Genomic DNA, 19,163 nt, shown 5'->3' with positions numbered 1-19,163 from the left:
TCAAGAAAGTAACAAGAATTGTTTTTATGTTTTTATGGGGTTCAAAAATGGAAAAGTTAAAAAGAGATCTGATGTACAAATGTAAATCTAATGGAGGTAAAGATGTACCCAATTTTTTTACCTTTTTCCATATAAAGTATTTCTGCTTCTGTTTTAAGGTTTTTAAATCTGATGGCATTTTTAGTTATTTTTTAAAATATGCAGCAGGAATGATTTTTAAAAGGTGGTTTAGCCTACCTTTAAGTTCTCCTGTGCTCCTGTGCCCACCTAAACAGTATGTGATACTTGAGAAAACGGTCAAACTTTTAGGTCTCCAGGAACTGGAGCCTGATATATTGGGGGAACAAAGGAAGGTATCTATTGCTTGCAGACACTCTGAGGACACAATTCCTGTCTCCAATTTTTCACAGGCAAGGTCCAAAACGGTGTGGCGAAATGTGTACGGGAAATATCTTGCAAATGTACACAAGGACCTTGCCTGGGCTATCGTCCACCAGTGCCTCCCTACCCGTGAGTTTCAACATAGGCGGGGGCTGGTGGCGAGAGCCAAATGTCCAAGAGATATATGCGGGGAAAGTGAGTCTGTATTGCATCTCTTTTGGAATTGTCATTTTGCACAGGAGGTTTGGAGAAAGGTAGGCCCACTTTTAAAATGGGCATGTGGCCTGAAAGATTTTAATCACTTTTATGTCTTTTATGGTCTTTTTAAGTGTCCAAATTTTAAACAATTCCGAGTTGCCTGGATTATTATTAATTGTTTTAAAAATGCCATGTGGAAAGTTAGAAATATTTTACTCTTCAAACATGATCATATTGATTCAACAGACTGTATAAAAATTGCTTTAAGTGAAATGTATATTTACTATCTCAGAGATAAAAAACTGTATGGAGCAAAAGAAGCGGCTTCTATGTGGTGTGTACAATTATGGAACACAATTAGTGGTAATTAAATAAACCCAAGTACATCTGTAATTATGATTTTCTTAATTGTTACAATGGTTTTATGATGGTAAATTGTGTTTTTACAAAAAACTTGAATTGATTATTATCATGTTTTATCATTTTATTGTAATGTTATAAATGTTCTTTTTTAAAACCTTTGTAAATATACTTTTGAATCAATAAAATTGGGTTGAAACCTTATCTGTTCTTATCAGTTTAATATCTGATACGTCCCCTATCTGGGGACCATATATTAAATGGATTTTTAGAACAGGGAGATGGAAAAAGAGCTTGCTCTGTCCACTCCACGCATTGACCTGGTATTGCAGTATCTCCAGGACCGGTGCACCCCTTCTTTAATGCAGTTTCTAAAATCAGAAAGAATTGAATTCAATGTTTTTTGTTCATTTTGCTTGTTTGTCGGATTTTGGGATGGACTCTTTGGCTTTGCTTTTCTTCTCCTCATTGGATTTTTCATGTTCAAAGTTGCAGAAGCCAGATTACAAGCTCATTTTGGTTCAACTTCAGCAACTGTGCATTGCATTGCCATGTAATGTGATGCAATGCTATCTTTCTAGCTCTCCCTTTTTACTTCCTTTTGGATAAACAGACATATTAGGCAAGCATTTTGGAGCTTTCACCTAAATAACTACAGGTGGTGAGATAAGCTGCACAATATAATTGACCTTTCAGTATATTGTTGCACACACACCATCTATTTAGCAAATGCCCTTGTTATCAACAGCAGCCTTTTAAACTCACCTGAGCTAACAGGTATGTGCGCTGGTTACTCTGCTGCGCTTAAAATTTCTTTTTTGGTTTGCTACAATGCCTTTTCTGAAACGTTGTCTCCTTCTGCTGGAACACTGACTTCTTTCATTTAATGCCTGCAGACTATAAAAGAGAACCCAACCCAAAAAGTTTGGTTGATTAGTCTGTGGCATTCTGTTAAACTGTTGCTTATGGCGGTCTCTGTGAGCTTCTCAGCGACATTCAGCCAGCCAGGTATCCTGCCTGCAGTAGATGGAATGTGGTAATGGAACGCTGGCTGCGCGTGTCATAATAGGCTCTGAGCCTTTATATACCTGTGCACAGCAGCAGCCACCTTCAGTCTGCTGCTGGACAGCCAGCAGCAGCAGCAGCAGGAGAGGTATGTAATCAGGAGCCCTCCTGCTAAGGGTAGACAGCTGCTCGTTCCACCCCACCCCCCGCCTTAATTGGTTCTCCTCCCTTCCAACGGTGTTGAGGCGGGTGGGAACAGCAGGGGGTGAAGGTGCTGTGTTTAAAGAGGTGGAGTTATGCAGATCTAAAACGCGTGGATTGCAGCAGCAGCAAGCCGAAAAGTGCAGGCATGTAAGGGATCTAGAGGTTGACAACATGTCTTCTTAACGGGAGTCCAGGAGCTCATCTCCACAAATGGACTTTTCAGGATCCTTGGGTGGCTCCGTAGTTTGAAACCAATTCTGGTTATCGCTTCTCGGCCTTTTGGCTAAGATCAAGTGTAGTATCTTTCGAAAAGGCGGTTTTGGATGTTGGCCGCCCTAGTAGATTGATACATTATGCACACTGGGGTTTAGGCGCTTGTTAGTACGCCAGATGGCTAATATAGTCATCTGGTGGAAAGCATGGCCCCCCAGGATCGACGCCATTGGGCCGGGGAAGATCGAAAGCCCGAAGTGTGAAGTGCCCCAGGAGTGGTGACCCTGGGGTGCCTTAACTCACTGGGATTGGGAACCCCACTTGAGTTTATGGCACATTTGCACAAGCACTTCAAATTTTCTTTCTTCGCACACACCCTTATTCCGGGCCTTCTGGCCTTAGGATGGGGAATTTTTTAATTCCCGGTCGAAGGTCCGGGCAGTATTATACTGCGAAACCTTCACTATTTATTTAATTTCTTTGTCACTGTGTGTCCACTTATTCACGTGTGTCACGTCCTACTAGGATTTTGTCGGGATGCGGTTCCCTTACGGGTTCCTCTCTTGGCAGGTCTAGGGGGGGAGTGTGTGGCCATCAGGTTCCGCTCCCCCCTGAACCCCCCTGGCTCTCCTCTTTCGGGAGGAGAGCGTTGTTGGCTCCCCTCTTCCGGGAGGGGAGCACAGTCTTTGGCTCCCAGTGCCTTGCTCGGGTGAGAACTCGGGCAGGTGCTGGGGGTAAGATTGGGTCGCCTCTGGCTTCTGCTGGAGGTGGCTTTTTGTCCCTGTTCCTCGCTGTGGCCTTTTGGCTCGGAGGGACGGGGAATGGTTTGGGGGACCCTTCTCCTTTTGGAGAGGGTTTCAAGAAGACCAGCATCCTAGTGCACTTTTTTTGTGGCACTTGTCACTTTTTTAAGCGCACTCGGGTTTTGTACACGAATTCGGGCTTTCGATAAAAAAAAAAAAAATCTGTTCTTATCAGTTTAATATCTGATACGTCCCCTATCTGGGGACCATATATTAAATGGATTTTTAGAACAGGGAGATGGAAAAAGAGCTTGCTCTGTCCACTCCACGCATTGACCTGGTATTGCAGTATCTCCAGGACCGGTGCACCCCTTCTTTAATGCAGTTTCTAAAATCAGAAAGAATTGAATTCAATGTTTTTTGTTCATTTTGCTTGTTTGTCGGATTTTGGGATGGACTCTTTGGCTTTGCTTTTCTTCTCCTCATTGGATTTTTCATGTTCAAAGTTGCAGAAGCCAGATTACAAGCTCATTTTGGTTCAACTTCAGCAACTGTGCATTGCATTGCCATGTAATGTGATGCAATGCTATCTTTCTAGCTCTCCCTTTTTACTTCCTTTTGGATAAACAGACATATTAGGCAAGCATTTTGGAGCTTTCACCTAAATAACTACAGGTGGTGAGATAAGCTGCACAATATAATTGACCTTTCAGTATATTGTTGCACACACACCATCTATTTAGCAAATGCCCTTGTTATCAACAGCAGCCTTTTAAACTCACCTGAGCTAACAGGTATGTGCGCTGGTTACTCTGCTGCGCTTAAAATTTCTTTTTTGGTTTGCTACAATGCCTTTTCTGAAACGTTGTCTCCTTCTGCTGGAACACTGACTTCTTTCATTTAATGCCTGCAGACTATAAAAGAGAACCCAACCCAAAAAGTTTGGTTGATTAGTCTGTGGCATTCTGTTAAACTGTTGCTTATGGCGGTCTCTGTGAGCTTCTCAGCGACATTCAGCCAGCCAGGTATCCTGCCTGCAGTAGATGGAATGTGGCAATGGAACGCTGGCTGCGCGTGTCATAATAGGCTCTGAGCCTTTATATACCTGTGCACAGCAGCAGCCACCTTCAGTCTGCTGCTGGACAGCCAGCAGCAGCAGCAGCAGGAGAGGTATGTAATCAGGAGCCCTCCTGCTAAGGGTAGACAGCTGCTCGTTCCACCCCACCCCCCCGCCTTAATTGGTTCTCCTCCCTTCCAACGGTGTTGAGGCGGGTGGGAACAGCAGGGGGTGAAGGTGCTGTGTTTAAAGAGGTGGAGTTATGCAGATCTAAAACGCGTGGATTGCAGCAGCAGCAAGCCGAAAAGTGCAGGCATGTAAGGATCTAGAGGTTGACAACATGTCTTCTTAACGGGAGTCCAGGAGCTCATCTCCACAAATGGACTTTTCAGGATCCTTGGGTGGCTCCGTAGTTTGAAACCAATTCTGGTTATCGCTTCTCGGCCTTTTGGCTAAGATCAAGTGTAGTATCTGTTCTTATCAGTTTAATATCTGATACGTCCCCTATCTGGGGACCATATATTAAATGGATTTTTAGAACAGGGAGATGGAAAAAGAGCTTGCTCTGTCCACTCCACGCATTGACCTGGTATTGCAGTATCTCCAGGACCGGTGCACCCCTTCTTTAATGCAGTTTCTAAAATCAGAAAGAATTGAATTCAATGTTTTTTGTTCATTTTGCTTGTTTGTCGGATTTTGGGATGGACTCTTTGGCTTTGCTTTTCTTCTCCTCATTGGATTTTTCATGTTCAAAGTTGCAGAAGCCAGATTACAAGCTCATTTTGGTTCAACTTCAGCAACTGTGCATTGCATTGCCATGTAATGTGATGCAATGCTATCTTTCTAGCTCTCCCTTTTTACTTCCTTTTGGATAAACAGACATATTAGGCAAGCATTTTGGAGCTTTCACCTAAATAACTACAGGTGGTGAGATAAGCTGCACAATATAATTGACCTTTCAGTATATTGTTGCACACACACCATCTATTTAGCAAATGCCCTTGTTATCAACAGCAGCCTTTTAAACTCACCTGAGCTAACAGGTATGTGCGCTGGTTACTCTGCTGCGCTTAAAATTTCTTTTTTGGTTTGCTACAATGCCTTTTCTGAAACGTTGTCTCCTTCTGCTGGAACACTGACTTCTTTCATTTAATGCCTGCAGACTATAAAAGAGAACCCAACCCAAAAAGTTTGGTTGATTAGTCTGTGGCATTCTGTTAAACTGTTGCTTATGGCGGTCTCTGTGAGCTTCTCAGCGACATTCAGCCAGCCAGGTATCCTGCCTGCAGTAGATGGAATGTGGCAATGGAACGCTGGCTGCGCGTGTCATAATAGGCTCTGAGCCTTTATATACCTGTGCACAGCAGCAGCCACCTTCAGTCTGCTGCTGGACAGCCAGCAGCAGCAGCAGCAGGAGAGGTATGTAATCAGGAGCCCTCCTGCTAAGGGTAGACAGCTGCTCGTTCCACCCCACCCCCCGCCTTAATTGGTTCTCCTCCCTTCCAACGGTGTTGAGGCGGGTGGGAACAGCAGGGGGTGAAGGTGCTGTGTTTAAAGAGGTGGAGTTATGCAGATCTAAAACGCGTGGATTGCAGCAGCAGCAAGCCGAAAAGTGCAGGCATGTAAGGGATCTAGAGGTTGACAACATGTCTTCTTAACGGGAGTCCAGGAGCTCATCTCCACAAATGGACTTTTCAGGATCCTTGGGTGGCTCCGTAGTTTGAAACCAATTCTGGTTATCGCTTCTCGGCCTTTTGGCTAAGATCAAGTGTAGTATCTGTTCTTATCAGTTTAATATCTGATACGTCCCCTATCTGGGGACCATATATTAAATGGATTTTTAGAACAGGGAGATGGAAAAAGAGCTTGCTCTGTCCACTCCACGCATTGACCTGGTATTGCAGTATCTCCAGGACCGGTGCACCCCTTCTTTAATGCAGTTTCTAAAATCAGAAAGAATTGAATTCAATGTTTTTTGTTCATTTTGCTTGTTTGTCGGATTTTGGGATGGACTCTTTGGCTTTGCTTTTCTTCTCCTCAATGGATTTTTCATGTTCAAAGTTGCAGAAGCCAGATTACAAGCTCATTTTGGTTCAACTTCAGCAACTGTGCATTGCATTGCCATGTAATGTGATGCAATGCTATCTTTCTAGCTCTCCCTTTTTACTTCCTTTTGGATAAACAGACATATTAGGCAAGCATTTTGGAGCTTTCACCTAAATAACTACAGGTGGTGAGATAAGCTGCACAATATAATTGACCTTTCAGTATATTGTTGCACACACACCATCTATTTAGCAAATGCCCTTGTTATCAACAGCAGCCTTTAAAACTCACCTGAGCTAACAGGTATGTGCGCTGGTTACTCTGCTGCGCTTAAAATTTCTTTTTTGGTTTGCCACAATGCCTTTTCTGAAACGTTGTCTCCTTCTGCTGGAACACTGACTTCTTTCATTTAATGCCTGCAGACTATAAAAGAGAACCCAACCCAAAAAGTTTGGTTGATTAGTCTGTGGCATTCTGTTAAACTGTTGCTTATGGCGGTCTCTGTGAGCTTCTCAGCGACATTCAGCCAGCCAGGTATCCTGCCTGCAGTAGATGGAATGTGGCAATGGAACGCTGGCTGCGCGTGTCATAATAGGCTCTGAGCCTTTATATACCTGTGCACAGCAGCAGCCACCTTCAGTCTGCTGCTGGACAGCCAGCAGCAGCAGCAGCAGGAGAGGTATGTAATCAGGAGCCCTCCTGCTAAGGGTAGACAGCTGCTCGTTCCACCCCACCCCCCGCCTTAATTGGTTCTCCTCCCTTCCAACGGTGTTGAGGCGGGTGGGAACAGCAGGGGGTGAAGGTGCTGTGTTTAAAGAGGTGGAGTTATGCAGATCTAAAACGCGTGGATTGCAGCAGCAGCAAGCCGAAAAGTGCAGGCATGTAAGGGATCTAGAGGTTGACAACATGTCTTCTTAACGGGAGTCCAGGAGCTCATCTCCACAAATGGACTTTTCAGGATCCTTGGGTGGCTCCGTAGTTTGAAACCAATTCTGGTTATCGCTTCTCGGCCTTTTGGCTAAGATCAAGTGCAGTGATCTAGCGGCTGCTGCCTTGGTCTTTCCTGAGAGGTGCTCGGGGTACCCGGCTCCTTGGCCTGGGGGGATCGCTCTGTTTTTCAGCAGGGCTTCACCTCCCTGCTGCTATTAGGGAGTCGGATTAGTCCCCGGGCAACGGGAGGCGATCATCTACCTGGCACTTCGGTGTTGAAGGTTTCTATTGAGAAGAGGAGAACCTGTTTGTGAAGAAGATGTCTGCAGCATCACATGAAGGAGAGGAAGATCATGTGCCTGAATTCGCTAAGGTGCAGAATTCTATTCGTTTGGTTGTTCAGGAGAACTTTCGAGATCAAAAGGATTTTAGGTATGTGATGAGTCAAGTTCTTGTGGATCTTTTTGGTTTGAAGACAGAAGAAGTGTTGGCGATAATGGACTACCCCAGGAGGGGTGTTTATGATATAGTTTTTGTTGACAAAGTTTTTTTTGAAGGATATCTAAGGAAAATGACTGCAAGCCAGGATAAAAGAATGGAGGGGATAAGTGTAATGCCACACTTCCCCGTTAGAGATAAATGGATCATTGTTAAAATGTACTCTCCATTGGTGGACGAAGAGGATGTTCTTACATTTTTGGAGTTTTTTTGTTTGTCAGTAACACCAAAAGGGAAGATTTATAATGAATTTGGTTTTTGGACTTCGAAGTGGAAATTTTTGGTCCGTTTCAAAGAAGATGAGCAGGGGACTGTGTTGCTTCCCCCAGCTAGGTTTAAGTTGGGTAATATAAATGGTGATATTTTTTTCAGTGGTATACCCACTTTTTGTCGAGTTTGTCGTCAATACGGGCATGGAAAGGAAAATTGTTCGGGTGGTGTATGTGGTTTTTGCAAAAAAGGTGATCATGAGTCAAAGGATTGTAAAGATCGGAGGAAGTGCAACTTGTGTCAGGAAGATACGCATGTTTTTAAGAATTGCCCAAAGAGGAAAAGAAATAAAGAGAAGGAGGTAGTGGTTAAAAAGGTTTTGGTAGAGAGAAAGGAGGAAAGTGTAGAAAAGGTGTTGGTGGTAAAGGGAAAAGAAAGCAAACCTGTAGGAGTGCAGAGGGAGATGGAGAAAACAAGAGTAGATTGGGGGGATAGGGTAGAGAGTGAAATGGGAGGTGTAAGTCAGGGAACTGGCCGTGGTAAGGTTAAAAAGCAAGAAAAGAGAAAGGAACAGGAAGTGGAGGTGGCAATGGAAGAAAATATAGTTGTTTTTCAACAACCTATGTTTATAAAGAATGCAGAATATTTTAACCGGTTGTACCGTAAGTTGTATGATGAGAAACGTTTGGACTATCTTATAGAGAATGTTAGGAAAGAACTAATAAGAGATAAAAATGTTTTTTGTGTGAAATATAGAATACCAGATGGTGTATCGAAACAAGTTTTTTCAGCATCAAGGGTTGAAGATTTGTCCCTTAAGGTTCTGAGTTGGGTTGGGGTTCATGCTTTTGATAATGGTTACAAGTATTTTACTTGATGTTATTACTGTTGTTAATACAGTTATAATTTAATTTTTATTTTTTTGGTATCCATTCAGGTTCTGAAACATTTCTTTCTTTGTAAGTATTGTTGTATTTTTGTAATTTTTTTTTCTGACATTAAAAGTACCAAAACCTGATGATGATTTAAGTTGGAGTCCACGTCTTGTCTCCCTTTGGGGAGAAGAGGACTGTGGAGTGGACTTTAATTTTAACCTGAATAGGTTTTAAAAAAAAAAAAAAAAAAATCTGTTCTTATCAGTTTAATATCTGATACGTCCCCTATCTGGGGACCATATATTAAATGGATTTTTAGAACAGGGAGATGGAAAAAGAGCTTGCTCTGTCCACTCCACGCATTGACCTGGTATTGCAGTATCTCCAGGACCGGTGCACCCCTTCTTTAATGCAGTTTCTAAAATCAGAAAGAATTGAATTCAATGTTTTTTGTTCATTTTGCTTGTTTGTCGGATTTTGGGATGGACTCTTTGGCTTTGCTTTTCTTCTCCTCATTGGATTTTTCATGTTCAAAGTTGCAGAAGCCAGATTACAAGCTCATTTTGGTTCAACTTCAGCAACTGTGCATTGCATTGCCATGTAATGTGATGCAATGCTATCTTTCTAGCTCTCCCTTTTTACTTCCTTTTGGATAAACAGACATATTAGGCAAGCATTTTGGAGCTTTCACCTAAATAACTACAGGTGGTGAGATAAGCTGCACAATATAATTGACCTTTCAGTATATTGTTGCACACACACCATCTATTTAGCAAATGCCCTTGTTATCAACAGCAGCCTTTTAAACTCACCTGAGCTAACAGGTATGTGCGCTGGTTACTCTGCTGCGCTTAAAATTTCTTTTTTGGTTTGCTACAATGCCTTTTCTGAAACGTTGTCTCCTTCTGCTGGAACACTGACTTCTTTCATTTAATGCCTGCAGACTATAAAAGAGAACCCAACCCAAAAAGTTTGGTTGATTAGTCTGTGGCATTCTGTTAAACTGTTGCTTATGGCGGTCTCTGTGAGCTTCTCAGCGACATTCAGCCAGCCAGGTATCCTGCCTGCAGTAGATGGAATGTGGCAATGGAACGCTGGCAGGAGAGGTATGTAATCAGGAGCCCTCCTGCTAAGGGTAGACAGCTGCTCGTTCCACCCCACCCCCCGCCTTAATTGGTTCTCCTCCCTTCCAACGGTGTTGAGGCGGGTGGGAACAGCAGGGGGTGAAGGTGCTGTGTTTAAAGAGGTGGAGTTATGCAGATCTAAAACGCGTGGATTGCAGCAGCAGCAAGCCGAAAAGTGCAGGCATGTAAGGGATCTAGAGGTTGACAACATGTCTTCTTAACGGGAGTCCAGGAGCTCATCTCCACAAATGGACTTTTCAGGATCCTTGGGTGGCTCCGTAGTTTGAAACCAATTCTGGTTATCGCTTCTCGGCCTTTTGGCTCAGATCTGTAATGGGTCTAGTCATTTGGCTGTCTGTGCGTTAACTCTTGGCCCTGTGGCATCGCCATTTTATGGCTTAAGCCACTTGCTGCTATAAGGAGTTGGCCAGTAGACACGACTAGCGATAATGGGACGCATTCGATACGCTGGGCCCGGTGAGGCTCGAGTGAAGTTTGGAATCCAGATTGATGTGGAAGAAGGCAAAGAAGGAATCTTTACCCTCAGCTTCGTGGTGAAGGAGATTTTGTTTGGACTCCTTGAAGTGAAGAAGGAAGAAATCTTGTGCCTCCAGCAATTCAAAAGCAAGTATAATCTTGTATTTACTTCTATGGCTGTTTGCAACAATTTCTATGATTGTTTGAAAAAGAATCTGGACAATCAATATTTGGATGGGCTGACTTTTGTCATCTTGTATTGCTCCAAAGAGGTACCTCTGACTGTTTTCATGTACAACCCACATGTGGACTTGGCTTTGATTTATGCCTTTCTAAATAGGCACTGCTATATTACCAAGGTGGCAGTAAAAGTCATGAATGAGGAGGAACTATGGACCGGTAAATATCGTTTCATGGTCAAGTTCCGGGAAAGTCCTGATGAACCAGGGGGTATACATTATCCTCCATCAAATTTTTCCATTGGGAGTGAGCGGGGTTACCTGTTCTTCCCCAATGCGCCCAGGTTTTGTCGTCATTGTAGGAGGTATGGCCATACTCAGGAAGCATGCGACATCAGACAGATTATTTGCAGGAAGTGCAATGAGGTGGGTCATTCTTCCAATAATTGCAAAAATGAAATAGTCTGTAACCTCTGCGGAGAGAAGGGGCATGCCTTCAGAGACTGTATATTCCATCCTGGTTCATATGCGGGGGCAGCGGGAAGGGGAAGGAGAAGAAATGAATCTCCTGCACCCACAGCTACAACTCCGACTGCTCCAACTCCGACTGCTCCGATATCTACTCTGGCTTTCCTGGATGAGGAGGAGGCTCGGGTTGCTTTTCCAGAACTGGTTCGTGTGAATGTAAGAGGAAATATGGAGCTGGCACCTGAGCCACCGGTGCAGAGGGCCGCGTCTGTGGCTTCAGATGTCAGTGAGTCTGAGACGATAACTGATGATCGTATAGGCATGGAAGTGGCCCCGGTGGAGGATCTGGAGGCTGAAATTCCAGACATGATGGTTACATTGCAGGGGGAAGAGGAGTCTGATCTGACCAGAACACCGCATGTGGCCTGGAGCGATGTCGTTTCTGACCTCGAGGAGGAGGGAGGTCAGGGGGACTTTGACCCCCAGCGGCGGGATTATAGTTCAGATGAAGATGGAGGCGCTTCAGTGAAGAAAAAGAAGAAAACTGAGCCATCCTTTTCCCCTTTAAGTGACTGCAGTGTGAGTCCAGCCCGGGTGTACCCTACTGCATCCGATCCCCAAGATGTGTCTTTTTTGGGGGAAGGCACAAACTACGATATCTGCACGTCCAGCGTCCTACCCCCAGAAGGGTTAGGATGATGTACAGGTGGGCATGTTGTCGTGACCTGCCACATCAAATTAATAGATGGGTGCCCAAGTTGCTCTCAGCATCTTGTCGCTAAATGTTCGGCTGATTAAATCTGAGTCGAGAAGAGTGGCAATTTTGGACTACTTGAGCAACTTGGATGCGGACGTATACTGTGTCCAGGAGTGTGGGATCTCCGATCCCTTAAGTGAAAATGCATGGCCTTTAGGTCAAAGTGTGTGGTCTGGTTCTGTATGTAATAAAAATTGTGGGGTAGGTGTTTTGGTGAAGGGTTATAGTGTTAAGATAGAAAGTTACATGGTGGTGGAGGCGGGGAGGTGTGTAATATGTGAGTTAAATTGTAGGGGGTGGAGGGTTAGGGTGGTAAATATGTATGCACCAATAGATAAAGGGGAGAGGCTGGAAATTTTTGAGAAATTATGTTTTTTTTTATCTGGCAAAATGCCAATAATTTTTGTTGGAGATTTCAATTGTGTGACGGAGGGGGATAAGATGGATGTTACAGGTAAAAGACTCAAGAGTCTTGTGGCGGATTTTTCCTTACAGGATGCTGCGGAAGTTTTTTTAGGTAATCCACCTCCTGCGACCTATAAGGCCGACAGGGGAGGCATAGAGTCTAGAATAGACCGTATCTTCTTTTCTTCACAAAATGTTATTTGTAGGAATTTCCAGCAGGAAGATGTTCCCTTCTCTGACCATGTGTGTTTGAGGGCACGTCTAGAAGGTAAGATTTCCTTTGTATATGGTGGTGGCGTGTGGAAACTTAATGTGCGTTTGCTGGAAGATAATAGGATCATGCGTGATTTTAGGCGAATGTATGTTAGGTGGAGGGATAAAAAAAGTGATTTCAGGAATGTGCTTGAGTGGTGGGACTGGATGAAGAGTGAGATTGTTTTTTTCTTTAGAAAAAGGGGCAGGAGGAAAGCAGCAATGAATAGAGCAAAATTTAATGATTTAAGCTCTAGACTGGAGTGGCTGAGGATGTTAAGGATGATTGGAGTGGATGTGGATGTTTTGATGTGTCAAGTGAAAGAAGAGATTAAGAAATATATTGAGGGTAAAGGGAAAGAAATTATTTACCGTTCTAAGATTGAACATTTGGAGAAAAATGAGAAATGCACAAGGTTTTTTTTCAAAAAAGTTTTTGGGAAGAAAGTAGATATGGATGAGGTGGTGAATGGTGATGGGGTGTGTGTGAGTGGGAAGGATGTGATGCAGGAGGTGGTGTTGTTTTATAAGGAGTTGTATGGGGAAAAATGGGTTGATGATAGGATGTTGACTGATGCTTTGGGGTGTTTAGAAGGTTGTTTGGGTGAGGATGAACGTGAAATATTGGATGATGTAATTGTGTTGGATGAAGTTAAAAAAGTGGTGATGTCTGCGAGTAAGAATAAAACACCTGGGAAGGATGGATTGCCCGTGGAGTTATATGTTAAGGAATGGGACACGATGGGAAATGACTTATTGGAGGTGTGCCAGTATATGTTCACGGAGAATATGTTGAGTGAATCTATGAGAGATGGGGTGGTGGTTTTGGTTCATAAGAAAGGTGATAAAAAGGATTTGGGGAATTGGAGGCCAATCACCCTTTTGAATGCAGACTATAAGGTGTTTAGTAAATTGTTGGCTAGCCGGATGCGGGAAGTGATTGGCGGTGTGGTGGATGAAGATCAAGTGTGTGCAGTGCCTGGGAGAAGTATGACTGAAAATTTGGTGTTGTTGCGTGATGTGATTGGGGATTGTATGAGTCGTAAGCAGAAATGTTTGTTGTTTTCGGTTGATTTTGAAAAAGCTTTTGACCGTGTGTCACATAGCTTTATGTTTAAGGTTTTGTCTAAGATGGGTTATTCCAGGAATTTTGTAAACTGTGTTAGGAGTTTGTATTGTAATGTTTCAAGTGAATTTTTGGTGAATGGGTGGTTGAGTGAGAAAGTGAGAATTAAATCAGAAGTGCGTCAGGGGTGCCCTATGTCCCCTTTTTTGTTTATTAGTGTGATTGAAGTGTTGATGTGTATGGTTAGGAAGGATAAGGTTATGAGAGGTGTGATGATTCCTGGGAGTAATGGAAAGGATGTGAGAATTCTAGGTTACATGGATGATGTAGTGATTGTGAGTGGGAATATGGCTGCGATGAGTAGGGCAAGGTTGATATTAAGTTTGTTTTGTAGTGTCTCAGCTTTTAAGGTCAATTGGACTAAGAGTTCCTTTAAATGTTTTGGTGAGAGGAATGTACGGATGGATGGTGTGAGGTGTGAGGATGGTGCAATAAAGGTGCTTGGGATTAAGTTTAATGATGATTTGAAAGGAAATGAGAGTTGGGAAGATTGTGGGGTGAGAGTGGTGCGCAAGTTGAATTTTTGGCGAATGAGAGAACTAACTCTGACTGGGAAAGTTCTGATTATTAAGGCGGTTATTTTGCCTATTTTGTTGTTTGTTGCGAATGTATATCCTGCTGCTTTTAAGAAAATTAGGAAAACTGAGAAATTCATCTTTAATTTTCTTTGGGGAAGTCGCATGGAGAAATTGAAACGGGAATATGTCTATAAGTTATGTGTAAATGGTGGTTTGGATTTTCCAAATATTGATTTCTTTTTAGGGATTAGTTACGTGAAAATGGTGGTGGTGGTTCTAGGGAAAAGTAATAAGTGTGCTTATATGATGAAGTATTCGGCTGGATGGATGCTTTATGGCTTAAAGTGGGTCAAAAGGGATGCTAGAGTGCCTGTTGCTTTTAAGTGTCCTGTATGGTATGGTTGTGTTGAGAAATTTGTAAGGAAGTATGATTTGTTGTCCGTTAACATGAGTGATTTTAGGCAAAAGAAGAAAGTCATTAGGATGGTGCGTGAGCGTGAGGTGGTATGTAATATCAATGGGTTGAGAGGGGAGGAAGTAACCGAGATGTGGAGAAAATTAAGTATAGATGGTGTGACTAACAGACAGAGAGATATCGCTTGGATGATATTGCATGACATTTTGCCTGTTAGAGATGTGCAAAAGAAGAGGGATTTAGTTAAATCTGAGGTATGCCCGAGGGATGGATGTGGTTTGAGAGAGCATGTTAGACATATGGTATGGGATTGTGATTTTGCATATGATGTATGGAAGGGTATAGGGGGACTTTGCAAGGAATTGATGGGTGTAAAGTATGTTAATTGGAAACTTGCTATGTTTGGGATGGGTGCATGTAGTAGAATTAAGGATAGGATTTTATGGTTGTTGGTGGTGTGTGTAATTGAAAGTTTGTGGGATGCGAGGAATTTGTTAGTTTTTAAAAGGAAGAAAATGTCAGTTAATGAATGTTTGAGATTGATTCTGTCACGTATGTATGTAATATACCTCTGGGATCAGGAACGTGGAAGTATTATAGATGCTGAAGGGATCTGGAAGTTTAAAAAGTGGAGGTTTTTGGTAAAGTTTAATTAGTAGTGTATAATGTACCTGATGATAAGGTTTGGTTTTATTTTTGATTATATACCAAGTGTGATGAAAGGCTAAGTGTCAATGAAAGGCTTTTGTAAGTCAATTTGATTGAGCTTATGCTCCGGCCTATCTGATTTGGTTAAAAAAAAAAAAAAAAAAAAAAAAAAAAATCTGTTCTTATCAGTTTAATATCTGATACGTCCCCTATCTGGGGACCATATATTAAATGGATTTTTAGAACAGGGAGATGGAAAAAGAGCTTGCTCTGTCCACTCCACGCATTGACCTGGTATTGCAGTATCTCCAGGACCGGTGCACCCCTTCTTTAATGCAGTTTCTAAAATCAGAAAGAATTGAATTCAATGTTTTTTGTTCATTTTGCTTGTTTGTCGGATTTTGGGATGGACTCTTTGGCTTTGCTTTTCTTCTCCTCATTGGATTTTTCATGTTCAAAGTTGCAGAAGCCAGATTACAAGCTCATTTTGGTTCAACTTCAGCAACTGTGCATTGCATTGCCATGTAATGTGATGCAATGCTATCTTTCTAGCTCTCCCTTTTTACTTCCTTTTGGATAAACAGACATATTAGGCAAGCATTTTGGAGCTTTCACCTAAATAACTACAGGTGGTGAGATAAGCTGCACAATATAATTGACCTTTCAGTATATTGTTGCACACACACCATCTATTTAGCAAATGCCCTTGTTATCAACAGCAGCCTTTTAAACTCACCTGAGCTAACAGGTATGTGCGCTGGTTACTCTGCTGCGCTTAAAATTTCTTTTTTGGTTTGCTACAATGCCTTTTCTGAAACGTTGTCTCCTTCTGCTGGAACACTGACTTCTTTCATTTAATGCCTGCAGACTATAAAAGAGAACCCAACCCAAAAAGTTTGGTTGATTAGTCTGTGGCATTCTGTTAAACTGTTGCTTATGGCGGTCTCTGTGAGCTTCTCAGCAACATTCAGCCAGCCAGGTATCCTGCCTGCAGTAGATGGAATGTGGCAATGGAACGCTGGCTGCGCGTGTCATAATAGGCTCTGAGCCTTTATATACCTGTGCACAGCAGCAGCCACCTTCAGTCTGCTGCTGGACAGCCAGCAGCAGCAGCAGCAGGAGAGGTATGTAATCAGGAGCCCTCCTGCTAAGGGTAGACAGCTGCTCGTTCCACCCCACCCCCCGCCTTAATTGGTTCTCCTCCCTTCCAACGGTGTTGAGGCGGGTGGGAACAGCAGGGGGTGAAGGTGCTGTGTTTAAAGAGGTGGAGTTATGCAGATCTAAAACGCGTGGATTGCAGCAGCAGCAAGCCGAAAAGTGCAGGCATGTAAGGGATCTAGAGGTTGACAACATGTCTTCTTAACGGGAGTCCAGGAGCTCATCTCCACAAATGGACTTTTCAGGATCCTTGGGTGGCTCCGTAGTTTGAAACCAATTCTGGTTATCGCTTCTCGGCCTTTTGGCTAAGATCAAGTGTAGTATCTGTTCTTATCAGTTTAATATCTGATACGTCCCCTATCTGGGGACCATATATTAAATGGATTTTTAGAACAGGGAGATGGAAAAAGAGCTTGCTCTGTCCACTCCACGCATTGACCTGGTATTGCAGTATCTCCAGGACCGGTGCACCCCTTCTTTAATGCAGTTTCTAAAATCAGAAAGAATTGAATTCAATGTTTTTTGTTCATTTTGCTTGTTTGTCGGATTTTGGGATGGACTCTTTGGCTTTGCTTTTCTTCTCCTCATTGGATTTTTCATGTTCAAAGTTGCAGAAGCCAGATTACAAGCTCATTTTGGTTCAACTTCAGCAACTGTGCATTGCATTGCCATGTAATGTGATGCAATGCTATCTTTCTAGCTCTCCCTTTTTACTTCCTTTTGGATAAACAGACATATTAGGCAAGCATTTTGGAGCTTTCACCTAAATAACTACAGGTGGTGAGATAAGCTGCACAATATAATTGACCTTTCAGTATATTGTTGCACACACACCATCTATTTAGCAAATGCCCTTGTTATCAACAGCAGCCTTTTAAACTCACCTGAGCTAACAGGTATGTGCGCTGGTTACTCTGCTGCGCTTAAAATTTCTTTTTTGGTTTGCTACAATGCCTTTTCTGAAACGTTGTCTCCTTCTGCTGGAACACTGACTTCTTTCATTTAATGCCTGCAGACTATAAAAGAGAACCCAACCCAAAAAGTTTGGTTGATTAGTCTGTGGCATTCTGTTAAACTGTTGCTTATGGCGGTCTCTGTGAGCTTCTCAGCGACATTCAGCCAGCCAGGTATCCTGCCTGCAGTAGATGGAATGTGGCAATGGAACGCTGGCTGCGCGTGTCATAATAGGCTCTGAGCCTTTATATACCTGTGCACAGCAGCAGCCACCTTCAGTCTGCTGCTGGACAGCCAGCAGCAGCAGCAGCAGGAGAGGTATGTAATCAGGAGCCCTCCTGCTAAGGGTAGACAGCTGCTCGTTCCACCCCACCCCCCGCCTTAATTGGTTCTCCTCCCTTCCAACGGTGTTGAGGCGGGTGGGAACAGCAGGGGGTGAAGGTGCTGTGTTTAAAGAGGTGGAGTTATGCAGATCTAAAACGCGTGGATTGCAGCAGCAGCAAGCCGAAAAGTGCAGGCATGTAAGGGATCTAGAGGTTGACAACATGTCTTCTTAACGGGAGTCCAGGAGCTCATCTCCACAAATGGACTTTTCAGGATCCTTGGGTGGCTCCGTAGTTTGAAACCAATTCTGGTTATCGCTTCTCGGCCTTTTGGCTAAGATCAAGTGCAGTGATCTATCGGCTGCTGCCTTGGTCTTGGCTGAGAGGTGCTCGGGGTACCCGGCTCCTTGGCCTGGGGGGATCGCTCTGTTTTTCAGCAGGGCTTCACCTCCCTGCTGCTATTAGGGAGTCGGATTAGTCCCCGGGCAACGGGAGGCGATCATCTACCTGGCACTTCGGTGTTGAAGGTTTCTATTGAGAAGAGGAGAACCTGTTTGTGAAGAAGATGTCTGCAGCATCACATGAAGGAGAGGAAGATCATGTGCCTGAATTCGCTAAGGTGCAGAATTCTATTCGTTTGGTTGTTCAGGAGAACTTTCGAGATCAAAAGGATTTTAGGTATGTGATGAGTCAAGTTCTTGTGGATCTTTTTGGTTTGAAGACAGAAGAAGTGTTGGCGATAATGGACTACCCCAGGAGGGGTGTTTATGATATAGTTTTTGTTGACAAAGTTTTTTTTGAAGGATATCTAAGGAAAATGACTGCAAGCCAGGATAAAAGAATGGAGGGGATAAGTGTAATGCCACACTTCCCCGTTAGAGATAAATGGATCATTGTTAAAATGTACTCTCCATTGGTGGACGAAGAGGATGTTCTTACATTTTTGGAGTTTTTTTGTTTGTCAGTAACACCAAAAGGGAAGATTTATAATGAATTTGGTTTTTGGACTTCGAAGTGGAAATTTTTGGTCCGTTTCAAAGAAGATGAGCAGGGGACTGTGTTGCTTCCCCCAGCTAGGTTTAAGTTGGGTAATATAAATGGTGATATTTTTTTCAGTCGTATACCCACTTTTTGTCGAGTTTGTCGTCAATACGGGCATGGAAAGGAAAATTGTTCGGGTGGTGTATGTGGTTTTTGCAAAAAAGGTGATCATGAGTCAAAGGATTGTAAAGATCGGAGGAAGTGCAACTTGTGTCAGGAAGATACGCATGTTTTTAAGAATTGCCCAAAGAGGAAAAGAAATAAAGAGAAGGAGGTAGTGGTTAAAAAGGTTTTGGTAGAGAGAAAGGAGGAAAGTGTAGAAAAGGTGTTGGTGGTAAAGGGAAAAGAAAGCAAACCTGTAGGAGTGCAGAGGGAGATGGAGAAAACAAGAGTAGATTGGGGGGATAGGGTAGAGAGTGAAATGGGAGGTGTAAGTCAGGGAACTGGCCGTGGTAAGGTTAAAAAGCAAGAAAAGAGAAAGGAACAGGAAGTGGAGGTGGCAATGGAAGAAAATATAGTTGTTTTTCAACAACCTATGTTTATAAAGAATGCAGAATATTTTAACCGGTTGTACCGTAAGTTGTATGATGAGAAACGT

At 43.1% G+C, this 19,163-nt stretch overlaps 6 non-coding genes and 2 pseudogenes across 6 annotated transcripts; all 8 read left to right on the top strand.

Moving 5' to 3' along the window:
* The first annotated feature begins 1,107 nt into the window (after positions 1 to 1,107).
* LOC141220678 (U2 spliceosomal RNA) lies at positions 1,108 to 1,296 on the top strand. Its single transcript, XR_012288875.1, has one exon. It is a non-coding gene; the product is annotated as a U2 spliceosomal RNA (small nuclear RNA).
* A 1,115-nt stretch (positions 1,297 to 2,411) lies between these two features.
* Positions 2,412 to 2,503, top strand: LOC141220749 (U2 spliceosomal RNA; annotated as a pseudogene).
* Positions 2,504 to 3,292: 789 nt separating this feature from the next.
* Positions 3,293 to 3,478, top strand: LOC141220689 (U2 spliceosomal RNA). The gene has a single exon (XR_012288882.1). It is a non-coding gene; the product is annotated as a U2 spliceosomal RNA (small nuclear RNA).
* A 1,115-nt stretch (positions 3,479 to 4,593) lies between these two features.
* LOC141220625 (U2 spliceosomal RNA) lies at positions 4,594 to 4,784 on the top strand. The gene has a single exon (XR_012288830.1). It is a non-coding gene; the product is annotated as a U2 spliceosomal RNA (small nuclear RNA).
* A 1,115-nt stretch (positions 4,785 to 5,899) lies between these two features.
* LOC141220614 (U2 spliceosomal RNA) lies at positions 5,900 to 6,090 on the top strand. Its single transcript, XR_012288819.1, has one exon. It is a non-coding gene; the product is annotated as a U2 spliceosomal RNA (small nuclear RNA).
* A 2,853-nt stretch (positions 6,091 to 8,943) lies between these two features.
* LOC141220668 (U2 spliceosomal RNA) lies at positions 8,944 to 9,124 on the top strand (annotated as a pseudogene).
* Positions 9,125 to 15,222: 6,098 nt separating this feature from the next.
* LOC141220696 (U2 spliceosomal RNA) lies at positions 15,223 to 15,417 on the top strand. Its single transcript, XR_012288888.1, has one exon. It is a non-coding gene; the product is annotated as a U2 spliceosomal RNA (small nuclear RNA).
* A 1,115-nt stretch (positions 15,418 to 16,532) lies between these two features.
* LOC141220603 (U2 spliceosomal RNA) lies at positions 16,533 to 16,723 on the top strand. Its single transcript, XR_012288807.1, has one exon. It is a non-coding gene; the product is annotated as a U2 spliceosomal RNA (small nuclear RNA).
* Positions 16,724 to 19,163: the final 2,440 nt, after the last annotated feature.

The sequence above is a fragment of the Phyllobates terribilis genome, unplaced genomic scaffold (assembly GCF_046119375.1).
Source record: "Phyllobates terribilis strain yellow unplaced genomic scaffold, ASM4611937v1 Scaffold_298__1_contigs__length_2340664, whole genome shotgun sequence".
Classification (NCBI taxonomy): domain Eukaryota; kingdom Metazoa; phylum Chordata; class Amphibia; order Anura; family Dendrobatidae; genus Phyllobates; species Phyllobates terribilis.
The sequence above is the reverse complement of the archived record's forward strand: the minus strand, read 5'-3'. Positions and strand labels throughout refer to the sequence as shown.